This window comes from Dendropsophus ebraccatus, chromosome 8, assembly GCF_027789765.1.
Source record: "Dendropsophus ebraccatus isolate aDenEbr1 chromosome 8, aDenEbr1.pat, whole genome shotgun sequence".
NCBI classification, from domain to species: domain Eukaryota; kingdom Metazoa; phylum Chordata; class Amphibia; order Anura; family Hylidae; genus Dendropsophus; species Dendropsophus ebraccatus.
In genome coordinates, this window is record NC_091461.1 from 82,745,254 (window position 1) to 82,766,479 (window position 21,226).

The window sequence follows — 21,226 nt, forward strand, 5'->3', positions numbered from 1 at the left end:
AATATCTATTCGATCGAACAGTATTCGCTTTCACTACACAGGATATCTTCATATTACACTGCTGCTCATATACAATCATCCAGCATCCAGGAAGAGAACAGCACAGATCTCCCCACACACAATGGACTCTTCCAGCTCAGAAACAAACTGCCAAAAAGAGACCAACTTCTCCCTGACCACCCTTATCTAATAGGGCCAGTGCTTTATTACTGATATATGGAGGAAACTAAATGTATCCAAGTTTTTAAAAAAATATAAATAAGAGGCTTAGACTGATAGAACAGAAAACATATTGATGAGGAACGTTTATAAAATTCAAATTAAAACTCAATTCTAAAATTTTGAAAGATTTTTTTAAAACTGGAGTCGGAGTTGGTACCTTTTTTCTGGCTTCAACCAAAACTAGCTCCGACTCCACAACTCCGACTCTACAGCACTGGTAATGACACAGCCACACAGCATGTACAGTACCTGAAATAAGATAATACATTCTCAATAATAGAAGATATAAAAGATTAAGATAAAGTTTATTAAACATTAAACATGTAAACAGACCAAACATTTAACCCCCTAGACAACCAAGGACGTACCTGTATGTCCTCGAAGTCTGTCCCCAGACGACCTAGGGCGTACAGGTACGTCCTGAGCTATGAAGCACGCTCTGGAGCGGAGCGCGCTTAATAGCAGGTGGAGCCGGCTGCAGTGAGCAGCTGGGCCCTCCCCCGTTACTGACACACTGCAGCCTGTGTGACAGGAGCAGTCCCCTCTCACTTACCGATCGGGACCCTGCAGTGTGACTGCGGGAGTCCTGATCTTTGTAACGGACCGCCGGAGGTCTCTCCCCTTCCTCCATGTGGTCCGATCGTCGATCTGCTCACCGAGTCTGCCACAGGCCGGCTCAACTAGCAGAACGCCTATCACACAGATCAATGCTATGCGTATAACAATGGTCATCACTAACAGCAAACGACGTAGACGAAAAAAGAGGAAAAAAAAGCCAGGATTACAGATTTCTGTACATTATAAATATAAATTTTTTTTATAAAATATAAAAATCTCCACAAATATGGTAAGGTAAACATTAGAAAATGTGTAAACCTGCATGTAATTGTGTTCAGACTGACCTATAGAATAATGGTATCATGTCGATTTTACCGCTTAGTGTATTTTTACGATTACACCAATTTATATTTTCATAAATAATATTTTTGGGGTTCTGTCATAAATGTTATGGTAGAATGAAAGACGCCATTACAAAGTCCAACTATTCCTGAAAAAAACAAGCCATTACATGGCTCTGTAGATAAAAAAAAATGAAAGTGCTAGAGCTCTTAGAAGGGGAGGAGGAAAAAACAAAAATGCAAAAATGAAAATTTGCGCAGTCCACTGGGTCATTTTGCGGTTGGTGCTTAAAGGGTTAAAACCAATTGAAAAGCATAGAAACCACTAGGGATGAGCGAATATACAGTAGGGACGAAGCAAAGTGCTTAGTTTTTATCTGTATTCAGCTTATCGGGCTGCGGCGCTTTGAAGTGTGCTCCGCTCCATGCTGCTCCTTACCAGGTGCTGGGAAAAGATGGCTGCCGTCCTGGGAATCCTTTTCTAGTTTCCCAGGACTGGATCCACCTTTTTTCCAGCACCCACAGAGGAGCGGCACATAGCGAAGCACACTTCAAAGCACCGCAGCCAGATGAGCTTCGCTTCGTCCCTACTGTATATTCACTCATCCCTAGAAACCACCAATGGGAGGGGATGACCCCCTACACAGAGACATCAGCAAGTACTGCAGCACATAAAGAAAATACACCTACTGTGTATAAAGTGCAACTCCGAATGTAACAACAAATGGTAATGATACAGATAAAAAAAAAAATGCAGATATTGCAATGTTGCAATGTGCAACGTGACATCACCATTTTATCCAGGAAGTGAAGCCTTGATGCAGTAGTAAGTGCAGGGAAAAAAAGCACTTTATGTGAATTTCCCGTAATACTGTACGTGTATATTGGTGTTTGTATAACTTTTGGGGGGCGATACAATACTTTATTAAAAATTCGCCGGACTTCTTCTTTAACAAACGGGAGGCTGACTTGGGAGTTTCCATTGATCAGAAGTCAATTCAGAAAACATGCAAACTGACTCATGGTTTCTCTGCCTTCTAAGGGCCCAATCACTTTAGTAAACGAGTGTCGATCTGCTAGAGTAGCGCTTGTTTACTGAGCCTATTACATAGCTCAATTATGCAAGGTCTGCACGTATATCATTAGCGATGTCTGTGCAGCCCCTGCCCCAGCACTACCTTCCATGCTTGGTGAGGACAAAAAAAAAAAAAAAAAAAAGTTTAAAAGTTTCCAATTCCACCAGAGCGTAAACAATTCTTCAAAAGGTAGTGATCGCTTGGAGTGTAGTGATGTCTGAAGCACATAACGTAACCTGCAAAGTGTTTGCAGTCCTAACTTTCTTGCATTCTACGTCTGTGTGCAGCTATCGTTTGCAGGTCATGGGGTCAATGCAGTCAGTGGTGTAAGGGCCCTATTACACCAACAGATTATCTGACAGATTTTTTGAGCCAAAGCCAGGAACAGACTATAAACAGAGAACATGTAATAAAGGAAAGACTGAGATTTCTCCTATTTTCAAATTCATTCCTGGCTTTGGCTTAAAAAAAATCTGTCAGATAATCTGTTGGTGTAATAGGACCCTAAAGCAGACAATATAATTTATGGCCACTCCATAAAATTTGCTGCCCTTGCAAACGACTACAAAGCTGTCTCCCTGAGCAATAAACTCATCTTGCCTCATGGCAGAAGCAGCCGTGTATATAGTAAATAACTGTATACATTACCTTTCCACGGTCCCAGGTGTCTTCCTTGCTTCTACACACTCCCCACAGCAGTCAGTACAGAGACAGTTTCTGAAGTAACAGACTGCTCAGCCAATCACTAGCTGTGGCGCTCCTGTCCTGACTCTGAAGTTGTGCTGATGATTTTAAGTCCAGACCAAAAGACACCATCAGCTGACGACCATTGTCAACAGCTGATCATTGTCTTTATTACACTCAGCAATAATATGCAGAAACGGCCTGATTCGGCAGATTATCGCTCTGTGTAATAGAGCCCTAAGGCCAAGGAAAAGAACTAAGATCATCTCTTGGTGGTACTATTACCTTACAAGACATGATTCTCCAGTCCTCTGTTGATGCAGGAGATGCATGTCTGGACTAAGCGACAATGCAACACATATGGTGGTCCTGTCTGAACCCAAACACCGATCGATCTTTGCTGGAGGGTAAGAAAATTCTTCTTGCAGGGGATCTCCTCACCTTCAGTGCGGATCCCCCACCTCTCGTGCCTGCCCTTACAGGGACAGGAAAAGCACTGGTGTTGGAGGAAAGGCTTTTAACCTCTCGTGTTGTGCTTTTCCTGTGCCTAGGGCATGAGTTAACTCCTGTGGTGCAGTCGTAAAGGTGAGCAGGGGGAAAAAAAAAAAAAGGAGGAATTTTACACCACCTCCTGATAGCAACATGTGCCGTAATATATATGCTACTGGAAAAGTCATGCCCCACCTTCCCTTAGTTAAAGGGGTAGTGCGGTGGTAAAGAATTATTCACAGAATAACACATTTCTTGTCATATTTTGTTTGTGTTTGTTTTTCCTTCCCAATATCATATCATGTCTGTCCTTTTTGTCCACTCTCACCTTGGCCCTGCGTAGCATCCATTCAGGATAGCCCCGTTGACGAAGCCTATCCCGACTGATGCTGCATTCCCTGTCATATGCCTCATATGTGCTGCAATTACGTCTCATGCGTATCATTTCACCCACTGGGATGGATTTGATCGTATGAGGCGGATGACTGCTGTGAGCATGTAAAGTAATATTACCCGATATGGGCTTCCTATGAGTTCTGGTAATTACAATCTCATGCGGAATTGCTTCCAGAATGAGATCAAGAAATACAATTTGTTTGTCATGGTATACATGAGTGAATTGAAGGGACCAGGGATTGGAGTTGGCATACTCCAGAAATTGTGGTATGGCAGGTACAGGACCACTTCAGACCAGCAGCAAGTCATCTATGTACCTGCCATACCACATTATGAACTCTGCAAACGGATCATCATGAGTGTATATGTACCTTTCTTCCCAGTAAGCCATGGCTAGGTTTGCCATGGAGGGTGAATGTCTGGCCCCCATGGAAACTCCAGCCAGCTGCAAATAGTACACATCATAACACTGGAAATAATTATGTGTCATCAGATACCATGCCACCGATTTAATGAATATTTGTAAAATTTCTTCATAGGGACTATGTCTCTTAAGGTGGTGGTCTAGTGCCTCCATTGCAAGGTCATGTGGGATGCTGGTGTACAATGGCACCACATCCATGCCCAGCCAATGGAGGTCACTATCCCACTTGAAATGTACAAAGGCCTGCAATACAGCCCCCGTGTCCTTAAGATAGCCAGGGATACGCATGAAACGTAATTGCAGCACATATGAGGCATATGACAGGGAATGCAGCATCAGTCGGGATAGGCTTCGTCAACGGGGCTATCCTGAATGGATGCTACGCAGGGCCAAGGTGAGAGTGGACAAAAAGGACAGACATGATATGATATTGGGAAGGAAAAACGAACACAAACAAAATATGACAAGAAACATACCAACATTAGTAACAAGATACAGCCCGCAATTCAGGAGTGTAAAAAGCATCATTCAGAGAAATTTACATATCTTACAGGGAGATCCGGTGCTAGATGAAATTCTAAAAGATGGGTGTAACAGTCTCTAGACGTGCAAGAACACTGGGTGATGTTTTGTCCCCTTCAGTTCCAAGGACCAACATTCCCCCACAAACATGGCTCTCATGTAAAGGGTTCTACAGGTGTGGGAGATGCAGTGTATGCCGCCATGCCACACAAACCAAATATTACAGTGACAGTGAAAATAAGCAAAGGTTTGCTATTAAACATTTTTTGAACTGTGATAGTGATTTTGTGGTTTATGCTATACACTGCACAGATTGCAGTCTCATGTATATAGGATTCACAACTAGGCGTCTCCGCACACGTATATTGGAGCATTTGTATGACGTAAACCATAGCACCACTAGGAACCTATCAGGGGCATCCAGACATTTCGTGGAGAAACATGCGGTTCCATGCTATAGAAAAGGTCATACCACTACAGAGAGGAGGTGATAGGAGGAGTAAGTTACAACAGAGGGAAGCCTTTAGGATTTTCCAGCTTGGAACTTGCTCCCCGAAGGGGTTAAATCTCAGACGTGAGTTGCTACTACATTACTAGATTTATGAATGGATGGCCTCATACTACTCCTTTATCAAAAGCATTGTATAATGTCTGTGACTTGCAGCTCAACCATATGTATATAGTGTAAATAATGGCATATGAATACTGTTATATCCCAGTAGTATTGTTTTTAAACTGTTTGTGTTGGTCTTAATTCACTTTACCCATATAACATGTGCAGTTAATCAAGTGCTGACATCAGCAAGGGGTGGAGCATAGGGTTTAAAAACCAGCTCCATAGAGGGATACAACTGTCACGATTAAGGATGCGATAGCATCAGAAACGCGTTGACATCTGTGTGTGAATACTAACTGATGTATCTGTGGTCTTATGGGTCCGAATAAAAATCGCACTGATTGGCCGGGCGGAACGTGCCGGGAGCCGCTGAAGCAAGCAGGAGCCAGGATCAGGTAATGTATATCCTGCCCGCCCCCTGCAGCCCCGATCGCCCCCAGCCCCGCAGCCCCCAAGCGCACGATCGCCCGCAGCCCCGCAGCCCCCGGCCGCACGATCGCCCCCAGCCCCCGGCCGCACGATCGCCCCCAGCCCCGCAGCCCACGGCCGCATGATCGCCCCCAGCCCCCAGCCCTGCAGCACGATCACCCGCTGGGGGCGATCGTGCGGTCGGGGGCTGCAGGCGATCGTGCGGCCGGGGGCGATCGTGCGGCCGGGGGCTGCGGGCGATCGTGCGGCCAGGGGCTGGGGGCGATCGTGCGGCCGGGGGCGATCGTGCGGCCGGGGGCTGCGGGCGATCGTGCGGCCGGGGGCTGCGGGCGATCGTGCGGCCGGGGGCTGCGGGCGATCGTGAGGCCGGGGGCTGCGGGCGATCGTGCGGCCGGGGGCTGCGGGCGATCGTGCGGCCGGGGGCTGCGGGGCTGGGGGCGATCATGCGGCCGGGGGCTGCGGGCGATCATGCGGTCGGGGGCTGCAGGGCTGGGGGCGATCGTGCGGCCGGGGGCTGGGGGCGATATACATTACCTGATCCCGGCTCCTGCTTGCTTCAGCGGCTCCCGGCACGTTCCGCCTGGCCAATCAGTGTGCTGCCCCGCCGCAGCGCACTGATTGGCCGTGCGGGCCGTGAAGACACCGGGAGCCCCGAAGCAAGCAGGAACGGGGACCGTATAATGTCCGGCGGCCGGGGGGGTTAATGGGGCGGGCTGCAGACAAAATCGCAGCAGGGATGTACATCCCTGCTGCGAGTTTCTCTGCTATTGAAAGTATAGGGGCCGGGATCTGCAGCGAGTCTCCCTGCAAAAACGCAGCAAGGAGACTCGCTGCAGATCCGGCAAGTGGGTTTGTAACCTCAAACTCCGTTTCATTGAAGTAAATTGAGCTTAATTGCAAACTGCACCTGAACTGGAGACAACAGTAGGGGGAGAAGTGGCCATGTTTTTGTAGCGCTGGATAACCCCTTTAAGCTCCATTCACTACAATGAAACTGAGTGTCAAAAACCCATCCAAACTGGAGACAAGAAATGGGCTGTCTCTAGAAGAAAGTGGCCATGTTTTTGTAGCGTTTGATATCCCCTTTAACCCTTTGAGAACCAGGCCCAAAATGACCCAGTGGACTGCGCAAATTTTGATCTTAGTGTTTTCGTTTTTCCCTCCTCCCCTTCTAAGAGCTCTAGCACTTTCAGTTTTCTATCTACAACCCATGTAAGTGCTTGTTTTTTACATGAATAGTTGTATTTTGTAATGGCGTCTTTCATTTTACCATAACATGTATGACGGAATTCCAAAATTAATATTTATGAAGATATAAATGGGTAAAATCGTAAAAAAGAATGCAATATGGTAACGTTTGGGGGGTTCCTATATGGTAAAAGCGACATTATACAATTATTCTATAGGTCAGTCCGAACACAACCATATGCAGGTTTACACAGATTCTCTAATGTTATTTCATTTAAAAAAAATATATCCTTTTTTCTGGCAATTAATTATAAATAAAATAGCCCTATTGTGACGCTTATAAGTTTTATTTTTTCGCCTATGAGGCCGTATGGGGTGTCATTTTTTTCCGCCATGATCTCTAGTTTTAATTAATACCATATTTGTGAAGATCGGACGTTTTGATCACTTTTTATTAATTTTTTTTTATATATAATGTAACAAAATCGGTAATCCGCGCACGTTTTTCCCCTCTTTTCGTCTACGCCGTTTACCGTTCGCAATGATGCTTGTTATATTTTAATAGATCGGACAATTACGCACGCTATGGTATATTATATGTTTATTTATATAATGGTAAAGGGGGGTGAATTTTACTTTTATTGGGGGAGGGGTTTTGGGGTAGTGTAATAGTGTTTTTAACTTTTTTTTTTTTTTTTTACACATTTGAAGTCCCTTTGGGGGACTTTTACATACAGTACCTTGATTTTTACACTGATCATTGCTATGCCATAGGCATAGCATTGATCAGTGTTATCGGCGCTCTGCTCATTGAGCCTGCCTGTGCAGGCTCAGTGTAGCAGATCGCCGATCGGACCGCACGGAGCCAGGTGAGAGACCTCCGGCTCCGTTTTACTTATCGGGACCCCTGCAGTCGCATTGCGGGGGTCCCGATCGGTAAGTGACAGGGGACTCCTCCTGTCACTTACACTTAAACGCCGCGGTCGCGCCGCGGCATTTAAGGAGTTAATGGCACGCGGCAGCGTGATTGCAGCTGGCCCCCAGCTGCTATGAAGCGCGCTCCGCTCCGGAGTGCGCTTCATAGCCGGAGAAACACCTAGGACGTATAGTTACGCCCTAGGTCGTCTGGGGACAGACTTCTATGGCGTAACTATACGCCCTGGGTCGTCTAAGGGTTAAAGGGGTTATCCAGTGCTACAAAAACATGGCCACTTTTCCCCCCTACTGTTATCTCCAGTTCAGGTGCGGTTTGCAATTAAGCTCCATTTACTTCAATGGAACCGAGTTTCAAAACCCCACCCAAACTGGAGACAATGGTAGAGGGAAAGTGGCCATGTTTTAGAAGCGCTGGATACCCCTTTAATGAACCACAGAGGTTAGGGAAATTGGCAGAATGGAGAAGATTGTAGCAGAGGAACATGGCCGGTCTGAAAAACGTGATGCCGTTTTGCCCCCATGGCATCAGTTTGTGGATTCACTTATGGCTGATCAACTGAACTCCTTAGGGCTCTATATCTTTTGGCCCTAACCCTGCTAGCCACAAGATCTTTATGGTGAAATGCTGAAAACTTTATATTATTATTTTAATCATAGATGATTAAGCAATCACCCCGGGTTTCTGAGGCACAGCCCCCTTCCTTCGGTTCCTGTATAGAGTACATGGTGCCATTTGGGGGATAGAACTGGGTATCCACATGCCCTCTGTGGCCATACATCTGTTTTCTTGCTGGTAGTGAACATTACCCTGTTGCTGCAGTATTTCTTTTTGTCTATTACTAGAGAGCTCTGCTGTATTACAATCTCCATACAAAAGAACTTTAGTGGTTTTCTTTTCGTTAAACTTGCATTTTGCCTGTCTTACCAATGGAGATTGCTAGCACCTAACTTAGTTGTACCCAATCATGTAAATGTATTAAAGTAACTGCCACTATATCTTGCTCCATAACCCAATTGCAATCGTAACTCTCGCCACTTTATATATAAAAAGCAGTTGTTTTTTTTTGTCACACTTGCTTTAACCTAACACTGCCTTTCTATCAGAGATTGCAGTTGTACTGTACTGACCTATGCTATGCCATAGCATAGATCAGTGTTATCAGTGATCTGTGCATAGAGCCTGCCTGCGAGCAGACTCTATTCACAGATCACCCATTCGACAGGACAGTGGTAAGTGGCTTAACCCTGCCCATTGGTACCAGTAGCATGGCTGTGGGGGTCCCAATCAGTTAGTGACAGGTGCTTAGCCTGTCACTTACTTCCTTAAAGGACAACTCTGCTGGCCGTGTCCCGGGCAGAGCGTCACACATGGCTGCTTCCAGCACTGACAAAAGATAACTGGGCGCCGCAGATTCCTGTGCAGGACAGAGTGCGGTGGCCAGTGGAGCGAGGAGGTGCCGACCCATACCTGACCCCCTGCAGCCACTGTATGTGCGGTAGAGGGGGGGCCAGGGCACACCGTGCAGCTTCCAGAGAAGTTAGAAGTGAGCCGCCCGGTAGCAGCGCCGAGCACCCAGCACACCCGTGTGCAGCCTGTCAGTTCTCCAGCCCCCCGCAGCAGGATCTTCTATACCTTGCACCAGTATATGTGCGTCCTGGCTGGGATCGGAATAGTTTTACACAGGCCAGTCAGGGTAGGAACAGGGACGCGAGGGAGATTAACTGAAGGCAGCAGTACATGCGGCCACCGGGTGAGGGGAGGAAAAATACCGCAGATACCGTCATGGCAGAGTTGATGTCAGTTAACCGACGCCAGTGACGGTATCGGTGTTTTTACGGTATACCTCCCAGCCCTACCACAGACCCATGGATGGCAGGGACCATTGAAGTGCATATATTTATGTTCTGTCTCTCCTCATTATAGACACCTCTTTATACCTATGACCCTCTCCCCTTTTCACACTGGACACTGTGGTGTATATAACCCTGCCTCTTCTTATTACACACACCTCTATGTGTCTAGGACAGATATTTTGTCCCTAAAAGGTAAATCACATTGTACATGCCGTGCACCCCCTGAATGTGAAGTCAGGCCTCACAACCACGTTCCAAAAACATAGATGATGTACTACAAAAGTTCCAAGTATCATATATGTTGATCTTCTGATCAGCAGCCTATGCAGTACTGTGTCATGCGTCACCCTGACTGGTGTGATGGGATGACGTCATCACGTTAGCCAGCTTGGCCAGGAAGTAGAGGAAGCCCTGAAGTCTGCATCGGCATCACACAGAGAAAGCAACAATACTAGAAATGGATATGCACACAAAACACAAGCCCAAAGATGGGTTACAAACGATAAAAAAATAGATTTAACATAGCCTACACCTCTCTTGTGCATCCCCACAATACTTGGGAAGACTACATACACCAGACCACATGTAAAGGCAGCTCCAATACATTGTGTGCAGACAATAAATACTGCAATAGACATAATACTGCACAAAGACATATGAAAGTATGTCTCCATTGCTTCCTCAGGAGTAGGTAAGCATAACACTAAGAGTTGTCCTTCATATACCTTAAAGAACATGGATGTGAAGTACCAAGTCATATGTGTGGCGTCCGCATGGCCACGGTAGATACTAGAATGTGTGCTGCACGAAACAGGAAGTAAATGCAGTATTGAGAAGACCATGTGATCCCACACACTATGGTAAGCCAGAGGAATCAAAAAGGCCAGGACAACACGTTGCACTATTGCCATTTTGTTACAAATCTTACAGAGTGATTACTGTAACAACTAATATGTTCAAAAGTTGCTATAAACAGATGATCCAATGATGATCAATAATTTAAAACAATATGAAAGTTCCCGTTCGGGTGAATACATACACATTGGTGCCACCTAGTGGACATAACAAGTAACAACCTGTGATTATAACTATTTTTTTTTTTTTCAATCATAAAGTCAAGGCCACTGAATGTAATTACGTACATGTTTGCCACCTAGTGGACAATAGAAGTCACAGCAGTTGTAAGATATATGATAGCAGCTGACAATAAGAGGGATAGGTCTATTATTGTACCGATGTAATGTATATTATAATTAACAGCGCATTCATGCTAGTTGTAAATTTTCTACATTCTAAATACAAAACTAGTCGGCGTATATAGAAAAGGTCAGATGACTTGAAGTAAACAATGTATATAAATATATATGGGCATATATATTGCATAGCATAAAAGCAAACAAGTAAATAAACCCTTAAATTGTGAGTAGCAGGAAAAAGAAGGTTAAGTTTTGATTAAAAAAGAAAATAGTAGCGGCCGCACATTACATTGAAGCACACCCAACGGTCAATAGTAAAAAATACTAATCAATAGTTAAAAAAAAAAGAAGAAACGTCCTAAATGCAGCCGCACAGCCAGCAGTTTAACCCTTTGAGGACCAGGCCCAAAATGACCCAGTGGACCGCGCAAATTTTGATCTTTGCGCTTTCGTTTTTCCCTCCTCCCCTTCTAAGAGCACTAGCACTTTCAGTTTTCTATCTACAAGGCCATGTAAGGGCTTATTTGTTACAGGAATAGTTGTACTTTGTAATGGCGTCTTTCATTTTACCATAACATGTATGAGGGAATCACAAATATATTATTTATGAAGATATAAATAGGTAAAATCGTAAAAAAGAATGCAATATGGTAACGTTTGGGGGGTTCCTGTGTCTATGTAATGCACTATATGGTAAAAGCGACATTATACTATTATTCTATAGGTCAGTCTGAACACAACCATATGCAGGTTTACACAGATTTTCTAATGTTAGATTTTTTTTTTTATGAAATCCTTTTTTTTTGGCAATTAAATATTAATAAAATAGGCCTATTGTGACGCTTATAACGGTTTTAGTTTTTTACCTATGGGTCTGTTTGGGGTGTAATTTTTTCCGCCATGATCTCTAGTTTTTATTAATACCATATTTGTGAAGATCGGACGTTTTGATCACTTTTTATTATTTTTTTTATATATAATGTAACATAAAATCGGTAATCCGCGCAAATTTTTCCTTCTTTTCGCGTACACCGTTCACCGATCACAATGACGCTTGTTATATTTTAATAGATCGGACAATTACTCACGCTACGGTATATTATATGTTTATTTATTTATTTTTATATGTTTTATTTATATAATGGGAAATGGGGGGTGATTTAAACTTTTATTGGGGGAGGGGTTTTGTGGTTGTGTGTTGGTGTTTTTAACTTTTTTTTATACATTTTAAGTCCCTTTGGGGGACTTCTACATACACTACTTTTATTTTAGACACTGATGATTGCTATGCCATAGGCATAGCATTGATCAGTGTTATCGGCGATCTGCTCATTGAGCCTGCCTGTGCAGGCTTAGTGCAGCAGATCGCCGATCTGCTGCACGGAGGCAGGCGGTCCGTTTTACCGATCGGGACCCCCGCAGTCACACTGCGGGGGTCCCGATCGGTAAGTGACAGGGGACTCCCCCTGTCACTTACACTTAAACGCTGCAGCGTTTAAGGGGTTAATGACATGTGGCAGCGCGATCGCTGCAGCGTGTCATTACCGGTGAGGTCCCGGCTGCTATGAAGCGCGCTCCGCTCCGGAGCACGCTTCATAGCTCAGGACGTACCGGTGCTTCCAGGATTTCTTTCAAATCAACTGCTGCCATGAAGTGCCAGAGATTTGTAATTTACTTTTATTAAAAAATCTCAAGCCTTCCAGTACTTATCAGCTGCTGTATGCCCACTAGGAAGTTGTATTATTTCCAGTCTGGAGAGCAGGAGAGGTTTTCTATGGGGATTTGCTACTGCTCTGGACAGTTCCTGACATGGAAAGAGGAGGCAACAGAGAGCTCTTTGTCAGACAGGAAAGAAAACACCACTTCCTGCTGGACACACAGCAGCTGATAAGTACTGGAAGACTTAAGGTTTTTTAATAGAAGTAAATTACAAATCTCTGGCACTTCAAGGCACCAGTTGATTTGAAAGAAAATTTTTTTGGGTGGACTACCCCTTTAACTACTGCTATGCAACAGACACTGTTTAAGGTAGTGTGAACATAGCCTTAGGCTGTTCACACGGAGGGTGGTATACTGCGAGACAGTGTTCATCATGTTTCGGAAGCCGATACTGTCGTATCAGCTGCAGGAACATTATCTTTTTACAATTGAATTGTGGGCACTGTTGGGTGTGCTTACAATTCAATTAATCAGCCGACGGTCGTACTTTTCATTAAGTGAACAGTTATGGTTTCTGAACGCTGTTCGGCAGACAGCGTTTAGAAACAATAGGTATGTTCATTATTTTAGCAATTGTTCTAAAGAACAGATGTTAAAATAAAGAAGTCGGAACACAGCGGGTGGCATTGCATTGAATTCAATGCTATGCCACTGCTGCAGAAAATAATTAACGCTAATTTCATTGCAATCAATGTTCACTTTAAAAAAAAGAAAAAAAAAAGAAAACAACGATGTGGGAGCATAAATCTGGTGCACATACAATGTAATCCTGCACATGTATGGTGCATATACATGTAATCCTTTGTTCTCTGCTGCTGACTAATCTCTCTTCTCCCCCCTCCCCTGTCCATAGCACAGACAGGGTCCGACTGATGTAAAACAGTCGAGATTTCCTGATTCTGAGCAGTGGATGACAGAAAGGAGAGGAGGGGGGACCTGGGAAAAGTCTTTTTAAATGCAGATAATGGCATATTTGAATGCAATGGCAAGATACAGACCCACTACAGACATGAAAATAGTTAAAAGCAGCCCCCCCAACTGCTAAAAAAAACTTTTTTTTTAGCAGTTGGTGTGTGTGTGTGTGGGGGGGGGCTTCTGCTTTTAACTATTTTTTTATGTCTGTAGTGGGTCTGTATATTGCCATTGCATTTAAATATGCCATTATCTGCATTATCTGCATAGCAACGTGCTCCTGCCTAGTGTGAATTGGGTTCTAGAAGAGCTGACCAAATTTGTCTTTTTTTTTCTGTGTTCCAGATGGGGGGGGGGGGGGTGGCTGCCTCTACATGGTCGTGCACTCCACCTATCCCACCCTGGTGGTGTAATTACTTTTGCCAGTATAAGTAGCATCTTGAATGCCCAGAGCATAGGAGTATTTCATGCCATGGAGAGGCCATAGTACAGTGTAGGACTGCCCCGGTATGAGGCCACCGTAATGTGATGGGGTAGTTTACACCATGTTTTTGCGGAAATTTTTTTTAGCAGGTGGGGTGGGGGCTGCTTTTAACTATTTTCATGCCTGTAGTGGGTCTGTATCTTGCCATGGCGGTGAGCTGTTGCATTTTTCTGTGTTTTTGTGTGTTTGCAATTTCAGCCATAACAACAGTGACTCTTTAACTTATAATACTTACAGAATCAATATGCATTAAAAAAAAACACTTCATAAATTAGGCTAACTAAATATTAACCTAAATATGTGGGATCAGACATACAGGACTCAAATATGTATGTGTGACCCATCAATCAACCAAGAAAGCATGCAAGTATAGCTGTTTGTACAGCATGTATGTGTGCCCTGCTGTGTGAGGCACAGGCCGTATGTAGCAGGTATTTTAGAGGAATATATGGTATGTAGTGGGTATGTTAGATGCACATGTGGTATGTAGCAGGTATGTTAGTGGAACATGCAGTATGTAGCTGGTATGTAGTGAGTATGGTAGTGTCACATGTGGTACGGTATGTAGTGTGTATGTTAGTTGCACATGTGGTATGTAGCAGGTATGTTAGTGGAACATGCAGTATGTAGCTGGTATGTAGTGAGTATGGTAGTGTCACATGTGGTACGGTATGTAGTGTGTATGTTAGTTGCACATGTGGTATGTAGCAGGTATGTTAGTGGCACATGCAGGATATGTAGTTTAAGTGTAGAGGCACATATGGTATGTGTGGGTATGTTAGAGGCACACATGGTATGTAGTGGGTATTAGAGATGAGCGAACCGGGTTCGGGTTCGAGTCTATCCGAATCCGAACGATCGGCATTTGATTAGTGGTGGCTGCTGAACTTGGATAAAGCTCTAAGGTTGTCTGGAAAACATGGATACAGCCAATGACTATATCCATGTTTTCCATATAGCCTTAGGGCTTTTTCCAAGTTCAGCAGCCACCGCTAATCAAATGACGATCGTTCGGGTTCAGCCAAACCCAGTTCGCTCATCTCTAGTGGGTATGTTTGTGGTACATGTGGTATGTAGTGGGTATATTGGAGACATATGGTATGTAGTGGGTATGTTGGTGGCACAGGCGGTATGTAGCAGATATGTTAGAGGCATATATTGTATGTAGTGGGTATGTTAGTGGTTATGTTAGAGGCAGGGCCGGATTAAAGGGAGGGCACCCGGGGCACGTGCCCTAGGGCCCCCACCACATAGGGGCCCCCACCAGCCCGAACCCGGAAGCAGGGTTCCGGGTTCAGGCTGGTGCATCAATGGCAGGGTGATACTCCATCCCGCTCCGCTCTGCCTCACAGGAGCTGTCAGGCAACGCGCACAGCGCTCTCTTGTGTCTGTATGTGCCTGCTGGAGAAAACCTGCCCTGCAGGAGATGGCAAAGGACCTGGCTAGTGCTGGAGCGAGGAAACGTGAGTGGAGTGTTTTTTTTTTTTTTTCTTACCAGCATCACTGGGTCACCACTGGGGGGAAACTTGGAAAAAGGGGGGAGTGAGCTACAGCTACCAAGACACTACTGGGAGGGGAGGTGGGGGTGATGAACAACAGCTAGGACACCACCACCATTGAGGGGGGGGGACTACAGCTACCAAGACACCACTGGGAGGGGGGAACTACAGCTACCAGGACACCACATGGAGGGGGGTGGACTAAAGCTACCAGGACACCACGTGGAGGGGGGGGGGGGGTGTGTACTACAGCTACTAGGAAACCACTGGGATGGGGGAACTACAGCTACCAGGACACCACTGGGAGGGGGGTGGACTACAGCTACCAGGACACCACTGGGAGGGGGGACTACAGCTACCAGGACACCACTGGGGGGGACTACAGCTACCAGGACACCACTGGGGGGGGGGAACTACAGCTACCAGGACACCACTGGGAGGGGGGGAACTACAGCTACCAGGACACCAGTGGGAGGGGGGGGGGACTACAGCTACCAGGACACCACTGGGAGGGGGGTACTACAACTATCAGGACACCACTGGGGGGAGGAGCTGCAGCTACCAGGACACAACTGGGGATGGGGGGGGTTAACTACAGCTACCGGAATATCACTGGGGGTTAACTACAGCTACCAGGACTGAGGAGGGGGGGAGGGTACTTTCAGCTACCAGGACACCACTAGGGGTTGACTACAGCCACCAGGGGCATCACTAGGGGTTAATGCCAGCTACAAGAGCATCACTAAAGGGTTAGAGGGGTACTCCGGCCCGGGGGTATTTTTAAGCTATGGCTGGGGAGGGGGTGGATGGCGGAGGTCACTTACCTCCCCTGTTCCAGTGCTGGGTCCCAGATTGTGACGCCCGGTACACCTGTCCTGCGGCCGCTTCCTGGTGTGAGCTGCCACATGAGACGTGACATCTCAAGGCAGCTCAGCCATCAGCGGGCCGTAGTAAAGTCCTGCCTCGGCTGCTCAATGGCTGAGCTGCCTTGAGACGTCACGTTTCATGCAGCAGCTCACACCAGGAAGTGTACTGGGCGGTGCGATCCAGGACCTGGAACTGGAACAGGGTAGGTAAATGACCTCCACCATCCATAACCACCACCTCCCCGGCTATAGCTTAAAAATACCCCCTGGCCGGAGTACCCCCTTAACAATAATGCTAGGGTCATATGGAGGCACAGCAGGGACATTATTACTATATGGGGGCACAGCAGGAGACATTATTACTATATGGCGGTACAGCAGGGGGTATTATTACTATATGGAGGGGCACCTCAGGGGGCATTATTACTATATGGGGACATAAGGACTTTTTACCTACAGGGGGCAGCAGATCCTACATACAGGGGGCAACCCACATACCTACTCACTTGACGATCGTTCGGGTTCAGCCAACCCAGTTCGCTCATCTCTAGTGGGTATGTTTGTGGTACATGTGGTATGTAGTGGGTATATTGGAGACATATGGTATGTAGTGGGTATGTTGGTGGCACAGGCGGTATGTAGCAGATATGTTAGAGGCATATATTGTATGTAGTGGGTATGTTAGTGGTTATGTTAGAGGCAGGGCCGGATTAAAGGGAGGGCACCCGGGGCACGTGCCCTAGGGCCCCCACCACATAGGGGCCCCCCACCAGCCCGAAACCCGGAAGCAGGGTTCCGGGTTCAGGCTGGTGCATCAATGGCAGGGTGATACTCCATCCCGCTCCGCTCTGCCTCACAGGAGCTGTCAGGCAACGCGCACAGCGCTCTCTTGTGTCTGTATGTGCCTGCTGGAGAAAACCTGCCCTGCAGGAGATGGCAAAGGACCTGGCTAGTGCTGGAGCGAGGAAACGTGAGTGGAGTGTTTTTTTTTTTTTTCTTACCAGCATCACTGGGTCACCACTGGGGGGAAACTTGGAAAAAGGGGGGAGTGAGCTACAGCTACCAAGACACTACTGGGAGGGGAGGTGGGGGTGATGAACAACAGCTAGGACACCACCACCATTGAGGGGGGGGGACTACAGCTACCAAGACACCACTGGGAGGGGGGAACTACAGCTACCAGGACACCACATGGAGGGGGGTGGACTAAAGCTACCAGGACACCACGTGGAGGGGGGGGGGGTTGGTACTACAGCTACTAGGAAACCACTGGGATGGGGGAACTACAGCTACCAGGACACCACTGGGAGGGGGGTGGACTACAGCTACCAGGACACCACTGGGAGGGGGGACTACAGCTACCAGGACACCACTGGGGGGGGACTACAGCTACCAGGACACCACTGGGGGGGGGAACTACAGCTACCAGGACACCACTGGGAGGGGGGGAACTACAGCTACCAGGACACCAGTGGGAGGGGGGGGGGACTACAGCTACCAGGACACCACTGGGAGGGGGGTACTACAACTATCAGGACACCACTGGGGGGAGGAGCTGCAGCTACCAGGACACAACTGGGGATGGGGGGGGGTTAACTACAGCTACCGGAATATCACTGGGGGTTAACTACAGCTACCAGGACTGAGGAGGGGGGGAGGGTACTTTCAGCTACCAGGACACCACTAGGGGTTGACTACAGCCACCAGGGGCATCACTAGGGGTTAATGCCAGCTACAAGAGCATCACTAAAGGGTTAGAGGGGTACTCCGGCCCGGGGGTATTTTTAAGCTATGGCTGGGGAGGGGGTGGATGGCGGAGGTCACTTACCTCCCCTGTTCCAGTGCTGGGTCCCAGATTGTGACGCCCGGTACACCTGTCCTGCGGCCGCTTCCTGGTGTGAGCTGCCACATGAGACGTGACATCTCAAGGCAGCTCAGCCATTCAGCGGCCGTAGTAAAGTCCTGCCTCGGCTGCTCAATGGCTGAGCTGCCTTGAGACGTCACGTTTCATGCAGCAGCTCACACCAGGAAGTGTACTGGGCGGTGCGATCCAGGACCTGGAACTGGAACAGGGTAGGTAAATGACCTCCACCATCCATAACCACCACCTCCCCGGCTATAGCTTAAAAATACCCCCTGGCCGGAGTACCCCCTTAACAATAATGCTAGGGTCATATGGAGGCACAGCAGGGACATTATTACTATATGGGGGCACAGCAGGAGACATTATTACTATATGGCGGTACAGCAGGGGGTATTATTACTATATGGAGGGGCACCTCAGGGGGCATTATTACTATATGGGGACATAAGGACTTTTTACCTACAGGGGGCAGCAGATCCTACATACAGGGGGCAACCCACATACCTACTCACTTTACTGGAAATCACACCAAAAAGTGGAATTACTACTGTTTGGGACCTTATGGGTAGGATAAAGGGAAGGAAGTTGCTGAAAAAGTGCGGAGCCTTTTGTAGGTTAGGCTATATTGCTCTAAGCCATAATACCCACACTGCATCTCCGTAGCAAATTCCACCCCATTAACTGATCGATGTCTTTCCACATGTTCAAAAATGATTGGCCACCAGCCGTGCATCGCTACGTTTAATATTGATGTGCGACCGATGGCTGATCCAGCCTTATAATAGGCTCTGTAAGCGAGCGCCAATCTAGCAGAATGGCGCTACTTACCCAGGATATCAGACCGTGTAATACAGCCCTAACACAGTGGATAAGAGCACACAGAAAGTGCTGGGTTCTCACACAGCGTTATTAACACAAACACAATGTGAGAACACATTGTGAGTTGGGGATGTCACTGTCCATGAACACCTGGGTAATAGTGACTTTTAGCTTAAAGTGTAGAAAAGAAAAACATGTTGGGAGGGCAAAAACTCTTAATTTTAAAAGGGCCAATTTTCCTGGGTTAAGGGCTGAACTTTAGGGCATAGACTGGGAGCGGCTGCTGTCACATACTGATACAGCTAATAAATGGGAAATCTTCAAATCCACATTAAATAACTGTACTGCCAAATATATTCCTATGGGTAACAAATATAAACGGTTAAAATCCAATCCCACATGGCTTACAACCGAGGTTAGAAGGGCTATAAATGAGAAAAAAAGAGGGGTCAGCTTTAGCCTTTAAACATTACAAAGAAGTCAACAAAACCTGTAAAAAATTAATAAAAGCAGCAAAAATTCACAATGAAAGGCAGGTAGCTATAGATAGCAAAAGAAACCCCCAAAAATTCTTCAAATATATTAATGCAAAAAACCCAAGGTCAGAGCATGTAGGACCCCTAAATAATGGTGACGGGGAGTTAATAACTGCGGATCAGGAGAAAGCTGAGATACCTAATGGCTTCTTCAGTTCTGTATATACAAAAGAAGAGGATGGAGCTGTGGTGGGTGGGGCCAGTGCTGCTAACACATGTAATGTACTGAACTGGTTTACTATAGATTTGGTCCAAGATAAATTAAATAAACTCAATGTAACCAAAGCTCCAGGGCCTGATGGATTACACCCCAGAGTTCTTAGGGAACTCAGTTCTGTAATTTCTCTACCCTTGTATGAAATATTCAGTGATTCTTTGCTTACTGGTATTGTGCCGAGGGACTAGCGTAAGGCAAATGTAATGCCGATTTTCAAAAAGGGCTCTCGAACTTCCCCAGGTAACTATAGACCTGTAAGCTTAACGTCCATTGTGGGGAAACTATTTGAGGGGCTTATAAGGGACTACATCCAGGAATATGTAGTGGCTAATAGTATTATAAGTGATAACCAGCATGGTTTTACTAACGACAGAAACTGTCAAACCAACCTGATATGTTTCTATGAAGAGGTGAGTAGAAGCCTGGATGGAGGCGCAGCTGTGGATATCGTGTACCTGGATTTTGCTAAAGCGTTTGACACAGTTCCTCATGGATGTCTGATGGGTAAGTTAAAGTCTATCGGTTTGGAAAGTTGAATATGTAACTGGATTAAGAACTGGCTTAATTATCATACCCAGAGAGTGGTGGTCAATGATTCCTACTCCGAATGGTTCCCGGTAATAAGTGGTGTACCCCAAGGGTCAGTACTGGGCCCTCTTCTGTTTAACTTGTTTATTAATGATATTGAGAATGGAATTAACAGCAATGTTTCTATCTTTGCAGATGACACCAAGCTTTGTAGTGAAGTACAGTCTATGGAGGATGTGCAGATCTTACAGGCTGACTTAGACACACTGAATGTTTGGGCGTCCACTTGGCAAATGAGGTTCAATGTGGATAAATCAGTCAGCTGCTTCTAAAGCCAGCAGGATATTGTCATGCATTAAAACAGGCATGGACTCACGGGACAGGGATATAATATTACCGCTTTATAAAGCTTTGGTGCGGCCTCATCTGGAGTATGCCGTCCAGTTTTGGAATCTGATTCATAAAAAGGATGTTCTAGAGCTGGAGAGGGTACAAAGACGGGCAACTAAACTAATAAGGGGAATGGAGCATCTTAGTTATGAGGAGAGATTAAAAGAATTACATTTGTTTAGTCTGGAGAAGAGACGTTTAAGGGGAGATATGATTAACTTAATTAAATATATAAATGGCCCCTACAAGAAATATGGGGAAAACATGTTCCAGGTAAAATCCCCTCAAAGGACAAGGACTGCCTCCTCCTGGAGAAAAAAAGGTTCAGTCTCCGGAGGCGATAAGCCTTCTTTACAATGAGAACTGTGAATCTGTGGAACAGTCTACCACAGGATCTGGTCACAGCAAAAAAAGTAGAGGGCTTCAAAACAAGGCTAGACAAGTTCTTAGACCAAAATAAT

General features: G+C 46.1%; 1 protein-coding gene across 2 annotated transcripts in view; it reads right to left on the minus strand.

Moving 5' to 3' along the window:
* The window catches only part of ADAT3 (adenosine deaminase tRNA specific 3), a 29,042-nt gene extending 18,500 nt beyond the window's left edge, over positions 1-10,542 (minus strand). Inside the window, exons 1-2 of one of the 2 annotated variants that reach the window (XM_069979237.1) lie at positions 10,461-10,542; positions 380-471 (exon numbers count right to left, since the gene is read on the minus strand). The gene's annotated coding sequence lies outside the window, so the exon portion shown is untranslated. The remainder of the gene's footprint in view (positions 1-379; positions 472-10,460) is intronic. The other variant, XM_069979238.1, reaches the window with a different exon arrangement.
* Positions 10,543-21,226: the final 10,684 nt, after the last annotated feature.